At 52.9% G+C, this 25750-nt stretch overlaps 1 long non-coding RNA gene across 1 annotated transcript; it reads left to right on the forward strand.

The window, feature by feature from the left end:
- LOC140406902 (uncharacterized) lies at positions 1-25750 on the forward strand. Its single transcript, XR_011939366.1, has 4 exons — positions 1-88; positions 284-392; positions 23717-23882; positions 25724-25750. It is a non-coding gene; the product is annotated as an uncharacterized lncRNA (long non-coding RNA).

Here is a 25750-nt window from a genome sequence, read left to right on the forward strand (position 1 = left end):
GTTCGGGACAGTGACCCCAGCGACCCACAGCGAGAGATGATCGTCCAACTGATCGATGATTTTAAAATCTCCGGAGTCAATGGCTTACGTATCCTTCAGCGAGCTCCTGATTTCTAATATACCACCCCCCCCCCCCCCCCCCCCCCCCCCCCCCCCACTCCCACTCCCACACTCCGGACCCCCCGGCGCTCCCCACTGCTCTCTGCGCCCCCCGCCCCCCCTCCTTGCCATGCGGGACGGAGGGGTTGCCCTTTCCGGGGTTATGTCTCCTTCACTCTCTCAGATGTCTGCATGGTGTTCGAGGTGCTGGGCCATCAACTGCTGAAGTGGATTATAAAATCCAACTACCAGGGCCTGCGCCCATCCCCTGTGTGAAGAGCATCCTTCGGCAGGTAGGATTGGCCAGGTTTAATGTTCTGCAGAAACACAACAACAACAGATACAGCACGGGGTTAGATACTGAGTAAAGCTCCCTCTACACTGTCCCCATCAAACACTCCCAGGACAGGTACAGCACTGGGTTAGATACAGAGTAAAGCTCCCTCTACACTGTCCCCATCAAACACTCCCAGGACAGGTACAGCACGGGGTTAGATACAGAGTAAAGCTCCCTCCACACTGTCCCCATCAAACACTCACAGGACAGGTACAGCACGGCGTTAGATACAGAGTAAAGCTCCCTCTACACTGTCCCCATCAAACACTCCCAGGACAGGTACAGCACGGGGTTAGATACAGAATAAAGCTCCCTCTACACTGTCCCCATCAAACACTCCCAGGACAGGTACAGCACGGGGTTAGATACAGAGTAAAGCTCCGTCTACACTGTCCCCATCAAACACTCCCGGGACATGTACAGCACGGGGTTAGATACAGAGTAAAACTCCCTCTACACTGTCCCCATCAAACACTCCCAGGACAGGTACAGCACGGGGTTAGATACAGAGTAAAGCTCCCTCTACACTGCCCCCATCAAACACTCCCAGGACAGGTACAGCACGGGGTTAGATACAGAGTAAAGCTCCCTCCACACTGTCCCCATCAAACACTCCCAGGACAGGTACAGCACGGGGTTAGATACAGAGTAAAGCTCCCTCTACACTGTCCCCATCAAACACTCCCAGGACAGGTACAGCACGGGGTTAGATACAGAGTAAAGCTCCCTCCACACTGTCCCCATCAAACACTCCCAGGACAGGTACAGCACGGCGTTAGATACAGAGTAAAGCTCCCTCTACACTGTCCCCATCAAACACTCCCAGGACAGGTACAGCACAGAGTTAGATACAAAGTAAAGCTCCCTCTACACTGTCCCCATCAAACACTCCCAGGACAGGTACAGCACGGGGTTAGATACAGAGTAAAGCTCCCTCTACACTGTCCCCATCAAACACTCCCAGGACAGGTACAGCACGGGGTTAGATACAGAGTAAAGCTCCCTCTACACTGTCCCCATCAAACACTCCCAGGACAGGTACAGCACGGGGTTAGATACAGAGTAACGCTCCCTCTACACTGTCCCCATCAAACACTCCCAGGACAGGTACAGCACGGGGTTAGATACAGAATAAATCTCCCTCGACACTGTCGCCATCAAACACTCCCAGGACAGGTACAGCACGGGGTTAGATACAGAGTAAAGCTCCCCCTACACAGTCCCCATCAAACACTCACAGGACAGGTACAGCACGGGGTTAGATACAGAATAATGCTCCCTCTACACTGTCCCCATCAAACACTCCCAGGACAGGTACAGCACGGGGTTAGATACAGAGTAAACCTCCCTGTACACTGTCCCCATCAAACACTCCCAGGGCAGGTACAGCACGGAGTTAGATACAGAGTAAAGCTCCCCCTACACTGTCCCCATCAAACACTCCCAGGACAGGTACAGCACGGGGTTAGATACCGAGTAAAGCTCCCTCTACACTGTCTCCATCAAACACTCCCAGGACAGGTACAGCACGGGGTTAGATACAGAGTAAAGCTCCCTCTACACTGTCTCCATCAAACACTCCCAGGACAGGTACAGCACGGGGTTAGATACAGAGTAAAGCTCCCTCTACACTGTCCCCATCAAACTCTCCCAGGACAGGTACAGCACGGGGTTAGATACAGAGTAAAGCTCCCTCTACACTGTCCCCATCAAAGTCTCCCAGGACAGGTACAGCACGGGGTTAGATACAGAGTAAAGCTCCCTCTACACTGTCCCCATCACACACTCCCAGGACAGGTACAGCACGGTGTTAGATACAGAGTAAAGCTCCCTCTACACTGTCCCCATCAAACACTCCCAGGACAGGTACAGCACGGGATTAGATACAGATTAAAGCTCCCTCTACACTGTCCCCATCAAACACTCCCAGGACAGGTACAGCACGGGGTTAGATACAGAGTAAAGCTCCCTCTACACAGTCCCGATCAAACAGATCAAACACTCCCAGGACAGGTACAGCATGGGGTTAGGTACAGAGTAAAGCTCCCTCTACACTGTCCCCATCAAACACTCCCAGGACAGGTACAGCACGGGATTAGATACAGATTAAAGCTCCCTCTACACTGTCCCCATCAAACACTCCCAGGACAGGTACAGCACGGGGTTAGATACAGAGTAAAGCTCCCTCTACACAGTCCCGATCAAACACTCCCAGGACAGGTACAGCATGGGGTTAGGTACAGAGTAAAGCTCCCTCTCCACTGTCCCCATCAAACACTCCCAGGACAGGTACAGCATGGGGTTAGGTACAGAGTAAAGCTCCCTCTCCACTGTCCCCATCAAACACTCCCAGGACAGGTACAGCATGGGGTTAGGTACAGAGTAAAGCTCCCTCTACACTCTCCCCATCAACCACTCCCTGGACAGGTACAGCACGGGGTTAGATACAGAGTAAAGCTCCCTCTACACTGTCCCCATCAAACACTCCCAGGACAGGTACAGCACGGGGTTAGATACAGAGTAAAGCTCCCTCTACACTGTCCCCATCAAACACTCCCAGGACAGGTACAGCACGGGGTTAGATACAGAGTAAAGCTCCCTCTACACTGTCCCCATCAAACACTCCCGGGACAGGTACAGCACGGGGTTAGATACAGAGTAAAGCTCCCTCTCCACTGTCCCCATCAAACACTCCCAGGACAGGTACAGCATGGGGTTAGGTACAGAGTAAAGCTCCCTCTACACTGTCCCCATCAAACACTCCCAGGACAGGTACAGCACGTCGTTAGATACAGAGTAAAGCTCCCTCTACACTGTCCCCATCAAACACTCCCAGGACAGGTACAGCACGGGGTTAGATACAGAGTAAAGCTCCCTCTACACTGTCCCCATCAAACACTCCCGGGACAGGTACAGCACGGGGTTAGATACAGAGTAAAGCTCCCTCTACACTGTCCCCATCAAACACTCCCAGGACAGGTACAGCACGGGGTTAGATACAGAGTAAAGCTCCCTCCACACTGTCCCCATCAAACACTCACAGGACAGGTACAGCACGGCGTTAGATACAGAATAAAGCTCCCTCTACACTGTCCCCATCAAACACTCCCAGGACAGGTACAGCACGGGGTTAGATACAGAGTAAAGCTCCCTCTACACTGTCCCCATCAAACACTCCCAGGACAGGTACAGCACGGGGTTAGATACAGAGTAAAGCTCCGTCTACACTGTCCCCATCAAACACTCCCGGGACATGTACAGCACGGGGTTAGATACAGAGTAAAACTCCCTTTACACTGTCCCCATCAAACACTCCCAGGACAGGTACAGCACGGCGTTAGATACAGAGTAAAGCTCCCTCTACACTGTCCCCATCAAACACTCCCAGGACAGGTACAGCACGGCGTTAGATACAGAGTACAGCTCCCTCTACACTGTCCCCATCAAACATTCCCAGGACAGGGACAGCACGGGGTTAGATACAGAGTAAAGCTCCCTCTACACTGTCCCCATCAAACACTCCCAAGACAGGTACAGCACGGGGTTAGATACCGAGTAAAGCTCCCTCTACACTGTCTCCATCAAACACTCCCAGGACAGGTACAGCACGGGGTTAGATACAGAGTAAAGCTCCCTCTACACTGTCCCCATCAAACACTCCCAGGACAGGTACAGCACGGGGTTAGATACAGAGTAAAGCTCCCTCTACACTGTCCCCATCAAACACTCCCGGGACAGGTACAGCACGGGGTTAGATACAGAGTAAAGCTCCCTCTACACTGTCCCCATCAAACACTCCCAGGACAGGTACAGCACGGGGTTAGATACAGAGTAAAGCTCCCTCCACACTGTCCCCATCAAACACTCACAGGACAGGTACAGCACGGCGTTAGATACAGAGTAAAGCTCCCTCTACACTGTCCCCATCAAACACTCCCAGGACAGGTACAGCACGGGGTTAGATACAGAATAAAGCTCCCTCTACACTGTCCCCATCAAACACTCCCAGGACAGGTACAGCACGGGGTTAGATACATAGTAAGACGGTTAATGGTCGATCAACACTCCACATCTACAACTCCCGACTTCTAAACACTAACAGGACGGGGTACAGCACGGGGGTTAGATACAGAGTAAACGGACAGGTACAGCACGGGGTTACAGAGTAAAGCTCCCTCTACACTGCCCCCATCAAACACTCCCCAGGACAGGGTACAGCACGGGGTTAGATACAGAGTAAAGCTCCCTCCACACTGTCCCCATCAAACACTCCCAGGACAGGTACAGCACGGGGTTAGATACAGAGTAAAGCTCCCTCTACACTGTCCCCATCAAACACTCCCAGGACAGGTACAGCACGGGGTTAGATACAGAGTAAAGCTCCCTCCACACTGTCCCCATCAAACACTCCCAGGACAGGTACAGCACGGCGTTAGATACAGAGTAAAGCTCCCTCTACACTGTCCCCATCAAACACTCCCAGGACAGGTACAGCACGGCGTTAGATACAGAGTACAGCTCCCTCTACACTGTCCCCATCAAACATTCCCAGGACAGGGACAGCACGGGGTTAGATACAGAGTAAAGCTCCCTCTACACTGTCCCCATCAAACACTCCCAAGACAGGTACAGCACGGGGTTAGATACAGAGTAAAGCTCCCTCTACACTGTCCCCATCAAACACTCCCAGGACAGGTACAGCACGGGGTTAGATACAGAGTAAAGCTCCCTCTACACTGCCCCCATCAAACACTCCCAGGACAGGTACAGCACGGGGTTAGATACAGAGTAAAGCTCCCTCCACACTGTCCCCATCAAACACTACCAGGACAGGTACAGCACGGGGTTAGATATAGAGGAAAGCTCGCTCTACACTGTCCCCATCAAACACTCCCAGGACAGGTACAGCACGAGGTTAGATACAGAGTAAAGCTCCCTCTACACTGTCCCCATCAAACACTCCCAGGACAGGGACAGCAGAGGGTTAGATACTGAGTAAAGCTCCCTCTACACTGTCCCCATCAAACACTCCCAGGACAGGTGCAGCACGGGGTTTAATTCAGAGTAAAGCTCCCTCTACACTGTCCCCATCAAACACTCCCAGGACAGGTACAGCACGGGGTTAGATACAGAGTAAAGCTCCCTCTACACTGCCCCCATCAAACACTCCCAGGACAGGTACAGCACTGGGTTAGATACAGAGTAAAGCTCCCTCTACACTGTCCCCATCAAACACTCCCAGGACAGGTACAGCACCGGGTTAGATACAGAGTAAAGCTCCCTCTACACTGCCCCCATCAAACACTCCCAGGACAGGTACAGCATGGGGTTAGATACAGAGTAAAGCTCCCTCCACACTGTCCCCATCAAACACTACCAGGACAGGTACAGCACGGGGTTAGAGATAGAGGAAATCTCGCTCTACACTGTCCCCATCAAACACTCCCAGGACAGGTACAGCACGAGGTTAGATACAGAGTAAAGCTCCCTCTACACTGTCCCCATCAAACACTCCCAGGACAGGTACAGCACGGGGTTAGATACAGAGTAAAGCTCCCTCTACACTGTCCCCATCAAACACTCCCAGGACAGGTACAGCACGGCGTTAGATACAGAGTAAAGCTCCCTCTACACTGTCCCCATCAAACTCTCCCAGGACAGGTACAGCACGGGGTTAGATACAGAGTAAAGCTCCCTCTACACTGTCCCCATCAAACACTCCCAGGACAGGTACAGCACGGGGTTAGATACAGAGTAAAGCTCCCTCTACACTGTCCCCATCAAACACTCCCAGGACAGGTACAGCACGGGGTTAGATACAGAGTAAAGCTCCCTCTACACTGTCCCCATCAACTCTCCCAGGACAGGTACAGCACGGGTTTAGATACAAAGTAAAGCTCCCTCTACACTGTCCCCATCAAACACTCCCAGGACAGGTACAGCACGGGGTTAGATACAGAGTAAAGCTCCCCCTACACAGTCCCCATCAAACACTCACAGGACAGGTACAGCACGGGGTTAGATACAGAATAATGCTCCCTCTACACTGTCCCCATCAAACACTCCCAGGACAGGTACAGCACGGGGTTAGATACAGAGTAAAGCTCCCTGTACACTGTCCCCATCAAACACTCCCAGGACAGGTACAGCACGGAGTTAGATACAGAGTAAAGCTCCCCCTACACTGTCCCCATCAAACACTCCCAGGACAGGTACAGCACGGGGTTAGATACCGAGTAAAGCTCCCTCTACACTGTCTCCATCAAACACTCCCAGGACAGGTACAGCACAGGGTTGGATACAGAGTAAAGCTCCCTCTACACTGTCTCCATCAAACACTCCCAGGACAGGTACAGCACGGGGTTAGATACAGAGTAAAGCTCCCTCTACACTGTCCCCATCAAACTCTCCCAGGACAGGTACAGCACGGGGTTAGATACAGAGTAAAGCTCCCTCTACACTGTCCCCATCAAAGTCTCCCAGGACAGGTACAGCACGGGGTTAGATACAGAGTAAAGCTCCCTCGACACTGTCCCCATCAAACTCTCCCAGGACCGGTACAGCACGGGGTTAGATACAGAGTAAAGCTCCCTCGACACTGTCCCCATCCAACACTCCCAGGACAGGTACAGCACGGGGTTAGATACAGAGTAAAGCTCCCTCTACACTGTCCCCATCAAACACTCCCAGGACAGGTACAGCACGGGGTTAGATACAGAGTAAAGCTCCCTCCACACTGTCCCCATCAAACACTCCCAGGACAGGTACAGCACGGCGTTAGATACAGAGTAAAGCTCCCTCTACACTGTCCCCATCAAACACTCCCAGGACAGGTACAGCACGGCGTTAGATACAGAGTACAGCTCCCTCTACACTGTCCCCATCAAACATTCCCAGGACAGGGACAGCACGGGGTTAGATACAGAGTAAAGCTCCCTCTACACTGTCCCCATCAAACACTCCCAAGACAGGTACAGCACGGGGTTAGATACAGAGTAAAGCTCCCTCTACACTGTCCCCATCAAACACTCCCAGGACAGGTACAGCACGGGGTTAGATACAGAGTAAAGCTCCCTCTACACTGCCCCCATCAAACACTCCCAGGACAGGTACAGCACGGGGTTAGATACAGAGTAAAGCTCCCTCCACACTGTCCCCATCAAACACTACCAGGACAGGTACAGCACGGGGTTAGATATAGAGGAAAGCTCGCTCTACACTGTCCCCATCAAACACTCCCAGGACAGGTACAGCACGAGGTTAGATACAGAGTAAAGCTCCCTCTACACTGTCCCCATCAAACACTCCCAGGACAGGGACAGCAGAGGGTTAGATACTGAGTAAAGCTCCCTCTACACTGTCCCCATCAAACACTCCCAGGACAGGTGCAGCACGGGGTTTAATTCAGAGTAAAGCTCCCTCTACACTGTCCCCATCAAACACTCCCAGGACAGGTACAGCACGGGGTTAGATACAGAGTAAAGCTCCCTCTACACTGCCCCCATCAAACACTCCCAGGACAGGTACAGCACTGGGTTAGATACAGAGTAAAGCTCCCTCTACACTGTCCCCATCAAACACTCCCAGGACAGGTACAGCACCGGGTTAGATACAGAGTAAAGCTCCCTCTACACTGCCCCCATCAAACACTCCCAGGACAGGTACAGCACGGGGTTAGATACAGAGTAAAGCTCCCTCCACACTGTCCCCATCAAACACTACCAGGACAGGTACAGCACGGGGTTAGATATAGAGGAAAGCTCGCTCTACACTGTCCCCATCAAACACTCCCAGGACAGGTACAGCACGAGGTTAGATACAGAGTAAAGCTCCCTCTACACTGTCCCCATCAAACACTCCCAGGACAGGTACAGCACGGGGTTAGATACAGAGTAAAGCTCCCTCTACACTGTCCCCATCAAACACTCCCAGGACAGGTACAGCACGGCGTTAGATACAGAGTAAAGCTCCCTCTACACTGTCCCCATCAAACTCTCCCAGGACAGGTACAGCACGGGGTTAGATACAGAGTAAAGCTCCCTCTACACTGTCCCCATCAAACACTCCCGGGACAGGTACAGCACGGGGTTAGATACAGAGTAAAGCTCCCTCTACACTGTCCCCATCAAACACTCCCGGGACAGGTACAGCACGGGGTTAGATACAGAGTAAAGCTCCCTCTACACTGTCCCCATCAAACACTCCCAGGACAGGTACAGCACGGGGTTAGATACAGAGTAAAGCTCCCTCCACACTGTCCCCATCAAACACTCACAGGACAGGTACAGCACGGCGTTAGATACAGAGTAAAGCTCCCTCTACACTGTCCCCATCAAACACTCCCAGGACAGGTACAGCACGGGGTTAGATACAGAGTAAAGCTCCCTCTACACTGTCCCCATCAAACACTCCCAGGACAGGTACAGCACGGGGTTAGATACAGAGTAAAGCTCCGTCTACACTGTCCCCATCAAACACTCCCGGGACATGTACAGCACGGGGTTAGATACAGAGTAAAACTCCCTCTACACTGTCCCCATCAAACACTCCCAGGACAGGTACAGCACGGGGTTAGATACAGAGTAAAGCTCCCTCTACACTGCCCCCATCAAACACTCCCAGGACAGGTACAGCACGGGGTTAGATACAGAGTAAAGCTCCCTCCACACTGTCCCCATCAAACACTCCCAGGACAGGTACAGCACGGGGTTAGATACAGAGTAAAGCTCCCTCTACACTGTCCCCATCAAACACTCCCAGGACAGGTACAGCACGGGGTTAGATACAGAGTAAAGCTCCCTCCACACTGTCCCCATCAAACATTCCCAGGACAGGTACAGCACGGCGTTAGATACAGAGTAAAGCTCCCTCTACACTGTCCCCATCAAACACTCCCAGGACAGGTACAGCACGGCGTTAGATACAGAGTACAGCTCCCTCTACACTGTCCCCATCAAACATTCCCAGGACAGGGACAGCACGGGGTTAGATACAGAGTAAAGCTCCCTCTACACTGTCCCCATCAAACACTCCCAAGACAGGTACAGCACGGGGTTAGATACAGAGTAAAGCTCCCTCTACACTGTCCCCATCAAACACTCCCAGGACAGGTACAGCACGGGGTTAGATACAGAGTAAAGCTCCCTCTACACTGCCCCCATCAAACACTCCCAGGACAGGTACAGCACGGGGTTAGATACAGAGTAAAGCTCCCTCCAAACTGCCCCCATCAAACACTCCCAGGACAGGTACAGCACGGGGTTAGATACAGAGTAAAGCTCCCTCCACACTGTCCCCATCAAACACTCCCAGGACAGGTACAGCACGATGTTAGATACAGAGTATAGCTCCCTCTACACTGTCCCCATCAAACACTCCCAGGACAGGGACAGCAGAGGGTTAGATACTGAGTAAAGCTCCCTCTACACTGTCCCCATCAAACACTCCCAGGACAGGTGCAGCACGGGGTTTAATTCAGAGTAAAGCTCACTCTACACTGTCCCCATCAAACACTCCCAGGACAGGTACAGCACTGGGTTAGATACAGAGTAAAGCTCCCTCTACACTGCCCCCATCAAACACTCCCAGGACAGGTACAGCACTGGGTTAGATATAGAGTAAAGCTCCCTCTACACTGTCCCCATCAAACACTCCCAGGACAGGTACAGCACCGGGTTAGATACAGAGTAAAGCTCCCTCTACACTGCCCCCATCAAACACTCCCAGGACAGGTACAGCACGGGGTTAGATACAGAGTAAAGCTCCCTCCACACTGTCCCCATCAAACACTACCAGGACAGGTACAGCACGGGGTTAGATATAGAGGAAAGCTCGCTCTACACTGTCCCCATCAAACACTCCCAGGACAGGTACAGCACGAGGTTAGATACAGAGTAAAGCTCCCTCTACACTGTCCCCATCAAACACTCCCAGGACAGGTACAGCACGGGGTTAGATACAGAGTAAAGCTCCCTCTACACTGTCCCCATCAAACACTCCCAGGACAGGTACAGCACGGCGTTAGATACAGAGTAAAGCTCCCCCTACACTGTCCCCATCAAACACTCCCAGGACAGGTACAGCACGGAGTTAGATACAGAGTAAAGCTCCCCCTACACTGTCCCCATCAAACACTCCCAGGACAGGTACAGCACGGGGTTAGATACCGAGTAAAGCTCCCTCTACACTGTCTCCATCAAACACTCCCAGGACAGGTACAGCACGGGGTTGGATACAGAGTAAAGCTCCCTCTACACTGTCTCCATCAAACACTCCCAGGACAGGTACAGCACGGGGTTAGATACAGAGTAAAGCTCCCTCTACACTGTCCCCATCAAACTCTCCCAGGACAGGTACAGCACGGGGTTAGATACAGAGTAAAGCTCCCTCTACACTGTCCCCATCAAAGTCTCCCAGGACAGGTACAGCACGGGGTTAGATACAGAGTAAAGCTCCCTCTACACTGTCCCCATCAAACTCTCCCAGGACCGGTACAGCACGGGGTTAGATACAGAGTAAAGCTCCCTCGACACTGTCCCCATCCAACACTCCCAGGACAGGTACAGCACGGGGTTAGATACAGAGTAAAGCTCCCTCTACACTGTCCCCATCACACACTCCCAGGACAGGTACAGCACGGGGTTAGATACAGAGTAAAGCTCCCTCTACACTGTCCCCATCACACACTCCCAGGACAGGTACAGAACGGGGTTAGATACAGAGTAAAGCTCCCTCTACACTGTCCCCATCAAACACTCGCAGGACAGGTACAGCACGGGGTTAGATACAGAGTAAAGCTCCCTCTACACTGTCCCCATCAAACACTCCCAGGACAGGTACAGCACGGGGTTAGATACAGAGTAAAGCTCCCTCTACACTGTCCCCATCACACACTCCCCGGACAGGTACAGCACGGTGTTAGATACAGAGTAAAGCTCCCTCTACACTGTCCCCATCAAACACTCCCAGGACAGGGACAGCACGGGGTTAGATACAGATTAAAGCTCCCTCTACACTGTCCCCATCAAACACTCCCAGGACAGGTACAGCACGGGGTTAGATACAGAGTAAAGCTCCCTCTACACAGTTCCGATCAAACACTCCCAGGACAGGTACAGCATGGGGTTAGGTACAGAGTAAAGCTCCCTCTCCACTGTCCCCATCAAACACTCCCAGGACAGGTACAGCATGGGGTTAGGTACAGAGTAAAGCTCCCTCTGCACTGTCCCCATCAAACACTCCCAGGACAGGTACAGCATGGGGTTAGGTACAGAGTAAAGCTCCCTCTACACTCTCCCCATCAACCACTCCCTGGACAGGTACAGCACGGGGTTAGATACAGAGTAAAGCTCCCTCTACACTGTCCCCATCAAACACTCCCAGGACAGGTACAGCACGGGTTTAGATACAGAGTAAAGCTCCCTCTACACTGTCCCCATCAAACACTCCCAGGACAGGTACAGCACGGGGTTAGATACAGAGTAAAGCTCCCTCTACACTGTCCCCATCAAACACTCCCGGGACAGGTACAGCACGGGGTTAGATACAGAGTAAAGCTCCCTCTACACTGTCCCCATCAAACACTCCCGGGACAGGTACAGCACGGGGTTAGATACAGAGTAAAGCTCCCTCTACACTGTCCCCATCAAACACTCCCAGGACAGGTACAGCACGGGGTTAGATACAGAGTAAAGCTCCCTCCACACTGTCCCCATCAAACACTCACAGGACAGGTACAGCACGGCGTTAGATACAGAGTAAAGCTCCCTCTACACTGTCCCCATCAAACACTCCCAGGACAGGTACAGCACGGGGTTAGATACAGAGTAAAGCTCCCTCTACACTGTCCCCATCAAACACTCCCAGGACAGGTACAGCACGGGGTTAGATACAGAGTAAAGCTCCGTCTACACTGTCCCCATCAAACACTCCCGGGACATGTACAGCACGGGGTTAGATACAGAGTAAAACTCCCTCTACACTGTCCCCATCAAACACTCCCAGGACAGGTACAGCACGGGGTTAGATACAGAGTAAAGCTCCCTCTACACTGCCCCCATCAAACACTCCCAGGACAGGTACAGCACGGGGTTAGATACAGAGTAAAGCTCCCTCCACACTGTCCCCATCAAACACTCCCAGGACAGGTACAGCACGGGGTTAGATACAGAGTAAAGCTCCCTCTACACTGTCCCCATCAAACACTCCCAGGACAGGTACAGCACGGGGTTAGATACAGAGTAAAGCTCCCTCCACACTGTCCCCATCAAACATTCCCAGGACAGGTACAGCACGGCGTTAGATACAGAGTAAAGCTCCCTCTACACTGTCCCCATCAAACACTCCCAGGACAGGTACAGCACGGCGTTAGATACAGAGTACAGCTCCCTCTACACTGTCCCCATCAAACATTCCCAGGACAGGGACAGCACGGGGTTAGATACAGAGTAAAGCTCCCTCTACACTGTCCCCATCAAACACTCCCAAGACAGGTACAGCACGGGGTTAGATACAGAGTAAAGCTCCCTCTACACTGTCCCCATCAAACACTCCCAGGACAGGTACAGCACGGGGTTAGATACAGAGTAAAGCTCCCTCTACACTGCCCCCATCAAACACTCCCAGGACAGGTACAGCACGGGGTTAGATACAGAGTAAAGCTCCCTCCAAACTGCCCCCATCAAACACTCCCAGGACAGGTACAGCACGGGGTTAGATACAGAGTAAAGCTCCCTCCACACTGTCCCCATCAAACACTCCCAGGACAGGTACAGCACGAGGTTAGATACAGAGTAAAGCTCCCTCTACACTGTCCCCATCAAACACTCCCAGGACAGGGACAGCAGAGGGTTAGATACTGAGTAAAGCTCCCTCTACACTGTCCCCATCAAACACTCCCAGGACAGGTGCAGCACGGGGTTTAATTCAGAGTAAAGCTCCCTCTACACTGTCCCCATCAAACACTCCCAGGACAGGTACAGCACTGGGTTAGATACAGAGTAAAGCTCCCTCTACACTGCCCCCATCAAACACTCCCAGGACAGGTACAGCACTGGGTTAGATATAGAGTAAAGCTCCCTCTACACTGTCCCCATCAAACACTCCCAGGACAGGTACAGCACCGGGTTAGATACAGAGTAAAGCTCCCTCTACACTGCCCCCATCAAACACTCCCAGGACAGGTACAGCACGGGGTTAGATACAGAGTAAAGCTCCCTCCACACTGTCCCCATCAAACACTACCAGGACAGGTACAGCACGGGGTTAGATATAGAGGAAAGCTCGCTCTACACTGTCCCCATCAAACACTCCCAGGACAGGTACAGCACGAGGTTAGATACAGAGTAAAGCTCCCTCTACACTGTCCCCATCAAACACTCCCAGGACAGGTACAGCATGGGGTTAGATACAGAGTAAAGCTCCCTCTACACTGTCCCCATCAAACACTCCCAGGACAGGTACAGCACGGCGTTAGATACAGAGTAAAGCTCCCCCTACACTGTCCCCATCAAACACTCCCAGGACAGGGACAGCAGAGGGTTAGATACTGAGTAAAGCTCCCTCTACACTGTCCCCATCAAATACTCCCAGGACAGGTACAGCACGGGGTTAGATACAGAGTAAAGCTCCCTCTACACAGTCCCCATCAAACTCTCCCAGGACAGGTACAGCACGGGGTTAGATACAGAGTAAAGCTCCCTCTACACTGTCCCCATCAAACACTCCCAGGACAGGTACAGCACGGGGTTAGATACAGAGTAAAGCTCCCTCTACACTGTCCCCATCAAACACTCCCAGGACAGGTACAGCACGGGGTTAGATACAGAGTAAAGCTCCCTCTACACTGTCCCCATCAAACTCTCCCAGGACAGGTACAGCACGGGTTTAGATACAAAGTAAAGCTCCCTCTACACTGTCCCCATCAAACACTCCCAGGACAGGTACAGCACGGGGTTAGATACAGAGTAATGCTCCCTCTACACTGTCCCCATCAAACACTCCCAGGACAGGTACAGCACGGAGTTAGATACAGAGTAAAGCTCCCTCTACACTGTCCCCATCAAACACTCCCAGGACAGGTACAGCACGGAGTTAGATACAGAGTAAAGCTCCCTCTACACTGTCCCCATCAAACTCTCCCAGGACAGGTACAGCACGGGGTTAGATACAGAGTAAAGCTCCCTCTACACTGTCCCCATCAAACACTCCCAGGACAGGTACAGCACGGGGTTAGATACAGAGTAAAGCTCCCTCTACACTGTCCCCATCAAACACTCCCAGGACAGGTACAGCACGGGGTTAGATACAGAGTAAAGCTCCGTCTACACTGTCCCCATCAAACACTCCCAGGACAGGTACAGCACGGGGTTAGATACAGAGTAAAGCTCCGTCTACACTGTCCCCATCAAACACTCCCGGGACATGTACAGCACGGGGTTAGATACAGAGTAAAACTCCCTCTACACTGTCCCCATCAAACACTCCCAGGACAGGTACAGCACGGGGTTAGATACAGAGTAAAGCTCCCTCTACACTGCCCCCATCAAACACTCCCAGGACAGGTACAGCACGGGGTTAGATACAGAGTAAAGCTCCCTCCACACTGTCCCCATCAAACACTCCCAGGACAGGTACAGCACGGGGTTAGATACAGAGTAAAGCTCCCTCTACACTGTCCCCATCAAACACTCCCAGGACAGGTACAGCACGGGGTTAGATACAGAGTAAAGCTCCCTCCACACTGTCCCCATCAAACATTCCCAGGACAGGTACAGCACGGCGTTAGATACGGAGTAAAGCTCCCTCTACACTGTCCCCATCAAACACTCCCAGGACAGGTACAGCACGGCGTTAGATACAGAGTACAGCTCCCTCTACACTGTCCCCATCAAACATTCCCAGGACAGGGACAGCACGGGGTTAGATACAGAGTAAAGCTCCCTCTACACTGTCCCCATCAAACACTCCCAAGACAGGTACAGCACGGGGTTAGATACAGAGTAAAGCTCCCTCTACACTGTCCCCATCAAACACTCCCAGGACAGGTACAGCACGGGGTTAGATACAGAGTAAAGCTCCCTCTACACTGTCCCCATCAAACACTCCCAGGACAGGTACAGCACGGGGTTAGATACAGAGTAAAGCTCCCTCCACACTGCCCCCATCAAACACTCCCAGGACAGGTACAGCACGGGGTTAGATACAGAGTAAAGCTCCCTCCACACTGTCCCCATCAAACACTCCCAGGACAGGTACAGCACGAGGTTAGATACAGAGTAAAGCTCCCTCTACACTGTCCCCATCAAACACTCCCAGGACAGGGACAGCAGAGGGTTAGATACTGAGTAAAGCTCCCTCTACACTGTCCCCATCAAACACTCCCAGGACAGGTGCAGCACGGGGTTTAATTCAGAGTAAAGCTCCCTCTACACTGTCCCCATCCAACACTCCCAGGACAGGTACAGCACTGGGTTAGATACAGAGTAAAGCTCCCTCTACACTGCCCCCATCAAACACTCCCAGGACAGGTACAGCACTGGGTTAGATATAGAGTAAAGCTCCCTCTACACTGTCCCCATCAAACACTCCCAGGACAGGTACAGCACCGGGTTAGATACAGAGTAAAGCTCCCTCTACACTGCCCCCATCAAACACTCCCAGGACAGGTACAGCACGGGGTTAGATACAGAGTAAAGCTCCCTCCACACTGTCCCCATCAAACACTACCAGGACAGGTACAGCACGGGGTTAGATATAGAGGAAAGCTCGCTCTACACTGTCCCCATCAAACACTCCCAGGACAGGTACAGCACGAGGTTAGATACAGAGTAAAGCTCCCTCTACACTGTCCCCATCAAACACTCCCAGGACAGGTACAGCACGGGGTTAGATACAGAGTAAAGCTCCCTCTACACTGTCCCCATCAAACACTCCCAGGACAGGTACAGCACGGCGTTAGATACAGAGTAAAGCTCCCTCTACACTGTCCCCATCAAACACTCCCAGGACAGGTACAGCACGGGGTTAGATACAGAGTAATGCTCCCTCTACACTGTCCCCATCAAACACTCCCAGGACAGGGACAGCAGAGGGTTAGATACTGAGTAAAGCTCCCTCTACACTGTCCCCATCAAATACTCCCAGGACAGGTACAGCACGGGGTTAGATACAGAGTAAAGCTCCCTCTACACAGTCCCCATCAAACTCTCCCAGGACAGGTACAGCACGGGGTTAGATACAGAGTAAAGCTCCCTCTACACTGTCCCCATCAAACACTCCCAGGACAGGTACAGCACGGGGTTAGATACAGAGTAAAGCTCCCTCTACACTGTCCCCATCAAACACTCCCAGGACAGGTACAGCACGGGGTTAGATACAGAGTAAAGCTCCCTCTACACTGTCCCCATCAAACTCTCCCAGGACAGGTACAGCACGGGTTTAGATACAAAGTAAAGCTCCCTCTACACTGTCCCCATCAAACACTCCCAGGACAGGTACAGCACGGGGTTAGATACAGAGTAATGCTCCCTCTACACTGTCCCCATCAAACACTCCCAGGACAGGTACAGCACGGAGTTAGATACAGAGTAAAGCTCCCTCTACACTGTCCCCATCAAACACTCCCAGGACAGGTACAGCACGGGGTTAGATACAGAGTAAAGCTCCCTCTACACTGTCCCCATCAAACACTCCCAGGACAGGTACAGCACGGAGTTAGATACAGAGTAAAGCTCCCTCTACACTGTCCCCATCAAACTCTCCCAGGACAGGTACAGCACGGGGTTAGATACAGAGTAAAGCTCCCTCTACACTGTCCCCATCAAACACTCCCAGGACAGGTACAGCACGGGGTTAGATACAGAGTAAAGCTCCCTCTACACTGTCCCCATCAAACACTCCCAGGACAGGTACAGCACGGGGTTAGATACAGAGTAAAGCTCCGTCTACACTGTCCCCATCAAACACTCCCGGGACATGTACAGCACGGGGTTAGATACAGAGTAAAACTCCCTCTACACTGTCCCCATCAAACACTCCCAGGACAGGTACAGCACGGGGTTAGATACAGAGTAAAGCTCCCTCTACACTGCCCCCATCAAACACTCCCAGGACAGGTACAGCACGGGGTTAGATACAGAGTAAAGCTCCCTCCACACTGTCCCCATCAAACACTCCCAGGACAGGTACAGCACGGGGTTAGATACAGAGTAAAGCTCCCTCTACACTGTCCCCATCAAACACTCCCAGGACAGGTACAGCACGGGGTTAGATACAGAGTAAAGCTCCCTCCACACTGTCCCCATCAAACACTCCCAGGACAGGTACAGCACGGCGTTAGATACAGAGTAAAGCTCCCTCTACACTGTCCCCATCAAACACTCCCAGGACAGGTACAGCACGGCGTTAGATACAGAGTACAGCTCCCTCTACACTGTCCCCATCAAACATTCCCAGGACAGGGACAGCACGGGGTTAGATACAGAGTAAAGCTCCCTCTACACTGTCCCCATCAAACACTCCCAAGACAGGTACAGCACGGGGTTAGATACAGAGTAAAGCTCCCTCTACACTGTCCCCATCAAACACTCCCAGGACAGGTACAGCACGGGGTTAGATACAGAGTAAAGCTCCCTCTACACTGCCCCCATCAAACACTCCCAGGACAGGTACAGCACGGGGTTAGATACAGAGTAAAGCTCCCTCCACACTGCCCCCATCAAACACTCCCAGGACAGGTACAGCACGGGGTTAGATACAGAGTAAAGCTCCCTCCACACTGTCCCCATCAAACACTCCCAGGACAGGTACAGCACGAGGTTAGATACAGAGTAAAGCTCCCTCTACACTGTCCCCATCAAACACTCCCAGGACGGGTACAGCACCGGGTTAGATACAGAGTAAAGCTCCCTCTACACTGCCCCCATCAAACACTCCCAGGACAGGTACAGCACGGGGTTAGATACAGAGTAAAGCTCCCTCCACACTGTCCCCATCAAACACTACCAGGACAGGTACAGCACGGGGTTAGATATAGAGGAAAGCTCGCTCTACACTGTCCCCATCAAACACTCCCAGGACAGGTACAGCACGAGGTTAGATACAGAGTAAAGCTCCCTCTACACTGTCCCCATCAAACACTCCCAGGACAGGTACAGCACGGGGTTAGATACAGAGTAAAGCTCCCTCTACACTGTCCCCGTCAAACACTCCCAGGACAGGTACAGCACGGGGTTAGATACAGAGTAAAGCTCCCTCTACACTGTCCCCATCAAACACTCCCAGGACAGGGACAGCAGAGGGTTAGATACTGAGTAATGCTCCCTCTACACTGTCCCCGTCAAACTCTCCCAGGACAGGTACAGCACGGCGTTAGATACAGAGTAAAGCTCCCCCTACACTGTCCCCATCAAACACTCCCAGGACAGGGACAGCAGAGGGTTAGATACTGAGTAATGCTCCCTCTACACTGTCCCCATCAAACACTCCCAGGACAGGTACAGCACGGGGTTAGATACAGAGTAAAGCTCCCTCTACACTGTCCCCATCAAACACTCCCAGGACAGGTACAGCACGGAGTTAGATACAGAGTAAAGCTCCCTCTACACTGTCCCCATCAAACTCTCCCAGGACAGGTACAGCACGGGGTTAGATACAGAGTAAAGCTCCCTCTACACTGTCCCCATCAAACATTCCCAGGACAGGTACAGCACGGGGTTAGATACAAAGTAAAGCTCCCTCTACACTGTCCCCATCAAACACTCCCAGGACAGGTACAGCACGGGGTTAGATACAGAGTAAAGCTCCCTCTACACTGTCCCCATCAAACACTCCCAGGACAGGTACAGCACGGGGTTAGATACAGAGTAAAGCTCCCTCTACACTGTCCCCATCAAACACTCCCAGGACAGGTACAGCACGGGGTTAGATACAGAGTAAAGCTCCCTCTACACTGTCCCCATCAAACACTCCCAGGACAGGTACAGCACGGGGTTAGATACAGAGTAAAGCTCCCTCAACACTGTCCCCATCAAACACTCCCAGGACAGGTACAGCACGGGGTTAGATACAGAGTACAGCTCCCTCTACACTGTCACCATCAAACACTCCCAGGACAGGTACAGCACGGGGTTAGATACAGAGTAAAGCTCCCTCTACACTGTCCCCATCAAACACTCCCAGGACAGGGACAGCACGGGGTTAGATACAGAGTAAAGCTCCCTCTACACTGTCCCCATCAAACACTCCCAGGACAGGTACAGCACGGCGTTAGATACAGAGTACAGCTCCCTCTACACTGTCACCATCAAACACACCCAGGACAGGGACAGCACGGGGTTAGATACAGAGTAAAGCTCCGTCTACACTGTCCCCATCAAACACTCCCAGGACAGGTACAGGACAGGGTTAGATACAGAGTAAAGATCCCGCTACACTGTCCCAGGCTCTCGCTGGTTTTACCTCATTTATTTACCTCAGTGGAGAGAGAGAGAGAGAGAGACAGAGAGAGAGAGACAGAGAGAGAGAGAGAGAGAGAGTTCCTTCTTCTTTCAAGGTCACTTCCACCCCTCAGGAAGCATCCTGCAGGAACCAATCACTGACTGTTGCCGGCCAGAACCTTGTCCCTGGCCAATGCACAGGTTGCCACCCAGCCAGCTAATCGAACCAACTTGATCCAAAGCCGGTTCAAGATTCCCCCGGCGTCAACGAGTCTGTATCCTCTCTGTCTGTCTCTGTCTGTCTCTGTCTGTCTCTGTCTGTCTCTGTCTGTCTCTCTGTCTGTCTCTCTCTCTGTCTCTCTCTCTCTCTGTCTCTCTCTCTCTCTCTCTCGCTCTCTCTCTCTCTCGCTCTCTCGCTCTCTCGCTCTCTCGCTCTCTCGCTCTCTCGCTCTCTCGCTCTCTCTCACTCTCTCTCGCTCTCTTTCTCTCTCCTCTCCCCTCTCTCTCTTTCCCCCCCCCCCCCAAACAAACCCTGGAACACACTGTCGTGCCCGGCAGGCTGCCTCAGCTTGAGTCCACTGCTTAAAGACACACTCCAATTAGAAGTCCATGGACTAGAAATAATAGAAATGGGAGCAAAGGGAAATCAAAGGGACTCTAACATACCTCCCCCTCCCCTTAGAGGATTGAAACGTCGATGTATGGATGTTTGGATTGGATTTGTTTCGTGTCCCGTGTACCGAGGTACAGTGAAAAGTATTTTTCTGCGAGCAGCTCAACAGATCATTAAGTACATGAGAAGAAAAGGGAATAAAAGAAAATACATAATAGGGCAACACAAGGTACACAATGTAACTGCATAACACCGGCATCGGGTGAAGCATACAGGGGTGTTAATGAGGTCAGTCCATAAGAGGGTCGTTTAGGAGTCTGGTGACAGTGGGGAAGAAGCTGTTTTTGAGTCTGTCCGTGCATGTTCTCAGACTTCTGTATCTCCTGCCCGATGGAAGAAGTTGGAGGAGTGAGTAAGTCGGGTGGGAGGGATCTTTGATTATACTGCCCGCTTTCCCCAGGCAGCGGGAGGCGTACATACATACATACAATTTACAGTGCAGAAGGAGGCCATTCGGCCCATCGAGTCTGCACCGGCTCTTGGAAAGAGCACCCTACCCAAGGTCAACACCTCCATCCTATCCCCATAACCCAGTAACCCCACCCAACACCAAGGGCAATTTATCATGGCCAACCCACCTAACCTGCACATCTTTGGACTGTGGGAGGAAACCGGAGCACCCGGAGGAAACCCACACACACGGGAGGACGTGCAGACTCCGCACAGACAGTGACCCAAGCCGGAATCGAACCTGGGACCCTGGAGCTGTGAAGCAATTGTGCTAACCACTATGCTACCGTGCTGCCCTAATGATCATGAGTACGTAACACAAAATACACGCCCATTCATCCTTCGTCACTCACCACCTAAACTCCCCCAATTCCGATCTCTGTCGCTTATCGATATTGAAAACCGGGACATCACAATAATATTGTCCGACCCAGGATTATCTACAATTTTAACAGTGTTACGGGCCAGAGTTTAGAGAACCCCAAAGTGTATCATGGAGTTCCCCTGACCCACAACTTTTACTAGATTGTAGTGTGGGGAGCACACGGCCCACTCTACAGGTGTGGGACAGCAGAGATCTTGGGCGGGATTCTCCATCCCCTCGCCGGGTCGGAGAATCGGCGGGGGACGGCGTGAATCCCGCCCCGCCGCCGGCTGCTGAATTCCCTGGCGCCGGGGTTTTGGTGGGGGCGGGAATCGCGTCGCGCCGGCCGGGGGCCGCGGTGCCCCCCCCGGTGATTCTCCGCTCCGCGATGGGCCGAGCGGCTGCCCGTTTTCGGACGGTCCCGCCGGCGTAAATGAAAATGAAATGAAAATCGTTTCTTGTCACGAGTGGGCTTCAAATGAAGTTACTGTGAAAAGCCCCTAGTCGCCACATTCCGGTGCCTGTTCGGGGAGGCTGGTACGGGAAATGAACCGTGCTGCTGGCCTGCCTTGGTCTGCTTTCAAAGCCAGCGATTTAGCCCTGTGCTAAACAGCCCCTCAAACCAAATCAAACCAGGTCCGTACCGGCGGGACCCCTTCCTCCGAGCCTCGAGATGGTTTTCCCTGTCAAGGCTGCCTGGATTCTCTGTGGATTCGAGATCATTTCAAATAAGTGGTAAAGATGTGCCAGGCACTCGCTGGTTCTAGAACTATAAAGTGAGTCCTTTCCCTCCGCGGAGAGAGAGGGTGAGAGCTCCTACTCCCTTCAAGATGTGTCCTCCCCTCTGCCCAGCTCTCAGAAGCATTGTGCAGGAACCTGTAAGGAAGGGCAGCACGGTAGCATAGTGGTCAGCACAGCTGCTTCACAGCTCCAGGGTCCCAGGTTCGATTCCCGGCTTGGGTCCCTGTCTGTGCGGAGTCTGCACATCTTCCCCGTGTCTGCGTGGGTTTCCTCCGGGCGCTCCGGTTTCCTCCCACAGCCCAAAGATGTGCAGGTGATGTGGATTGGCCGTGATAAATTTCCCCTTAGTGTCCAGAAAATGTTAAGTGGGGGCTACGGGGATAGAGTAGCTCCGTGGGCTTCAGTAGGGTGCTCTTTCCAAGGGCCGCTGCAGACTCAATGGGCCGAATGGCCTCCTTCTGCACTGGAAATTCTATGATACCGGACCCCCCAAAAATTATTGCAAATTGTAAACCTGTGTGGAAAGGATACTTCACCCCAGGCGTGATGACTCTGACAAATCGCAATCTTTTACGTTAAAACAAATTTTAATTTAAACACCAAATTAACCACATTAACATCAAAGAAATGATCAGTTTCTTAAACACAAGGAACTCTGCAGTTTACTATCCACAATTGCTACTAACTCCAATTAAGCAACGCAATACAGTTCAAATGCTACTTATAAATAAAGTTAAGCTTCCTCGGTGGTGTAGAGACCTCTGGAGGGAGCGGCCCTTTCAGGAGCAGAGCCAGTACACTGCTGCTCAACTTAAAATCCTTCCTGTCACGTCAAAACTCAAATCCCCAGGCAAATTGCAAAACTACAGACAGACCTGGCTCCACCCGTTAATTACATCATCTGTGTCCCACTAAGATGTCACATGACGTGCTTAGCTCCGACTAAGCACCTCATAAATTATACTCCCCGGGGAATCACCAGCAATCAGAACAATATCCCATTAGCCCTTTATCTGTAAACGAGTAAATTGTTAGAATCAACCATGACCTCGCCTTTTATGACCTCTTGATTACAGCTCGAGCATACATAGTCCGATACCTGATACGGACATTGTTTAATAATATTGCTGCAACAAATACACACCTTAACCCCAGACTTTTCAAACCATTACAGCAACAGATATAAAATACAATTATATATACCAATTCCTGACTCCCATCACAAGTCAACCAATGACTGTTCTCGGCAAGAACTCTGTCCGTGGCCAGCCCACCGTCCTCCAAAGCCGGTTCTTAAGATTTCCTCGGGGCACCGGCGAGTCTGTATTCTCTTCTCCGAATAATCAAATCAAATCGTGGAACGCACTGTCCTGACCTGCAGGCTGCCTCCGCGTACGACCGCCGCTTAAAGGCGCATTCCGATTATTAGTCCGCCGATCAAAAGTAATCGAAAGAAACGGGGACAAAGGGAGATCAAAAGGAAGGACTCTAACAGTGTCACTAGCGCAGGTGTGAGAATGGTCCCTGTTCCTGTAGGGGGTCGGATCCCTGTAAGTGTGGGAGCGTTGGAATAACTGCACCTTACCCTTTGATCTCTCCGACTGATTCGTTCGCAGGTTCTTCAGGGCCTCCACTACCTGCACACCAAGTGTAAAATCATCCACACGGATATCAAACCGGAAAACATCCTGCTGACGGTGGACGAGATGTATGTGAGGCAACTTGCTGCAGAGGCAACGCACTGGCAACAGTCAGGGGCTCCCCCACCATCCGGCTCCTCTGGTACGCACGCTCGGGGTGGGGGGGGGGGTGCTGGGGCTGGGTCCCCGCAACCACCCTCTGATTTCCCCCCCCCCCCCTTTCCCACCCAATCCTTGGCTACCCCCTTTCTCTGCTTGCATCGATGGCATCAAGGAGCCCGAGCTAAACTGGAGCCAATGGGAGTCAGGGGGAAAACTCCCCGCTGGTTGGGGTCATACCCGGCACAAAGGAAGATGGTTGTGGTGGTTGGAGGTCAATCATCTCAGCTCCAGGACATCACTGCAGGAGTTCCTCAGGGTCGTGTCCTCGGCCCCAACCATCTTCAGCTGCTTCATCAATGACCTCCCTTCCATCACAAGGTCAGAAGTGGGGATGTTTGCGGGCGACTGCACAATGTTCAGCACCATTCACAACTCCTCAGACACTGAAGCAGTCCCTGTCCAAATGCAGCAAGACCCGGACAATATCCAGGCTCGGGGCTGACAAGGGGCAAGTTACATTCACCCCACACAAGCCCCAGGCGATGACCATCTCCGACAAGAGAGGATCTAACCATCGCCCCCTTGACATTCAATGTCATTACCATCGCTGAATCCCCCACTATCAACATCCTGGGGGGGTGTAGAGAGTTACTATTAACCAGAAACTCAACTGAACTAGCCTTGTGGATGGCACAGTGGTTAGCACTGCTGCCTCACAGCGGCAGGGATCCTGGTTTGATTCTGACCTCGGGTGACTGTGGAGTTGGCAAGTCCTCGCCGTGTCTACGTGGGTTTCCTCCGGGCGCTCCGATTTCAGTCCACGGTCGGTGCAGGTTCGGTGGATTGGCCGTGCTAGAGTAAGAAGTAAACTGTCCAAGGGCCATGGCCAGTGGTCGGCTGCACTCGGAGGGTCATGGCCGAGGGAGGGTCATCGCCGAGGGAGGGTCATCGCCGAGGGGGGTCATCGCCAAGGGTGGTCATCGCCGAGGGGGGGTCATCGCCGAGGGGGGGGTCATCGCCGAGGGGGGGTCATCGCCGAGGGGGGGTCATCGCCGAGGGGGGGGTCATCGCCGAGGGGGGGTCATCGCCGAGGGGGGGTCATCGCCGAGGGGGGGTCATCGCCGAGGGGGGGTCATCGCCGAGGGGGGTCATCGCCGAGGGGGGGTCATCGCCGAGGGAGGGTCATCGCCGAGGGAGGGTCATCGCCGAGGGAGGGTCATCGCCGAGGGGGGTCATCGCCGAGGGGGGTCATCGCCGAGGGAGGGTCATCGCCGAGGGGGGGTCATCGCCGAGGGGGGGTCATCGCCGAGGGGGGGTCATCGCCGAGGGAGGGTCATGCCGAGGGGGGGTCATGGCCGAGGGGGGGTCATGTCCGAGGGAGGGTCATCGCCGAGGGGGGGTCATGGCCGAGGGGGGGTCATGTCCGAGGGGGGTCATGGCCGAGGGGGGGTCATGGCCGAGGGAGGGTCATGGCCGAGGGGGGGGTCATGGCCGGAGGGGGGGGTCATGGCCGAGGGGGGGGGTCATGGCCGAGGGGGGGTTCTTGGCCGAGGGGGGGGGTCATGGCCGAGGGGGGGGTCATGGCCGAGGGGGGGGTCATATCCGAGGGAGCGCCGCCATCTTTTGGGATGAGAGGCGTGGGCCTGCAGAGGGCGCCGCCATTGTTGCGAGAAGAGTTCGCAATAACTGATTTGCGAGTTACGATGGGTTAAATCCCATTGGTTTCCTTCCTCACGCTCCATTCCTGTCCCCAGGGAAGCTGCTGCGATTATATATCCCCCCCTCTGCAACCTCCCGCCCACCCCTTTAACAGCGGTAAGTTTTCCTGAGACAATTGTGATCAACAAAAGTAACTTTTTATCTCTGCTCTTTCTTTCACAGTCAGCACCGCCCCACAGGACACACAGG

Source organism: Scyliorhinus torazame, unplaced genomic scaffold (assembly GCF_047496885.1).
Source record: "Scyliorhinus torazame isolate Kashiwa2021f unplaced genomic scaffold, sScyTor2.1 scaffold_1008, whole genome shotgun sequence".
NCBI lineage: Eukaryota > Metazoa > Chordata > Chondrichthyes > Carcharhiniformes > Scyliorhinidae > Scyliorhinus > Scyliorhinus torazame.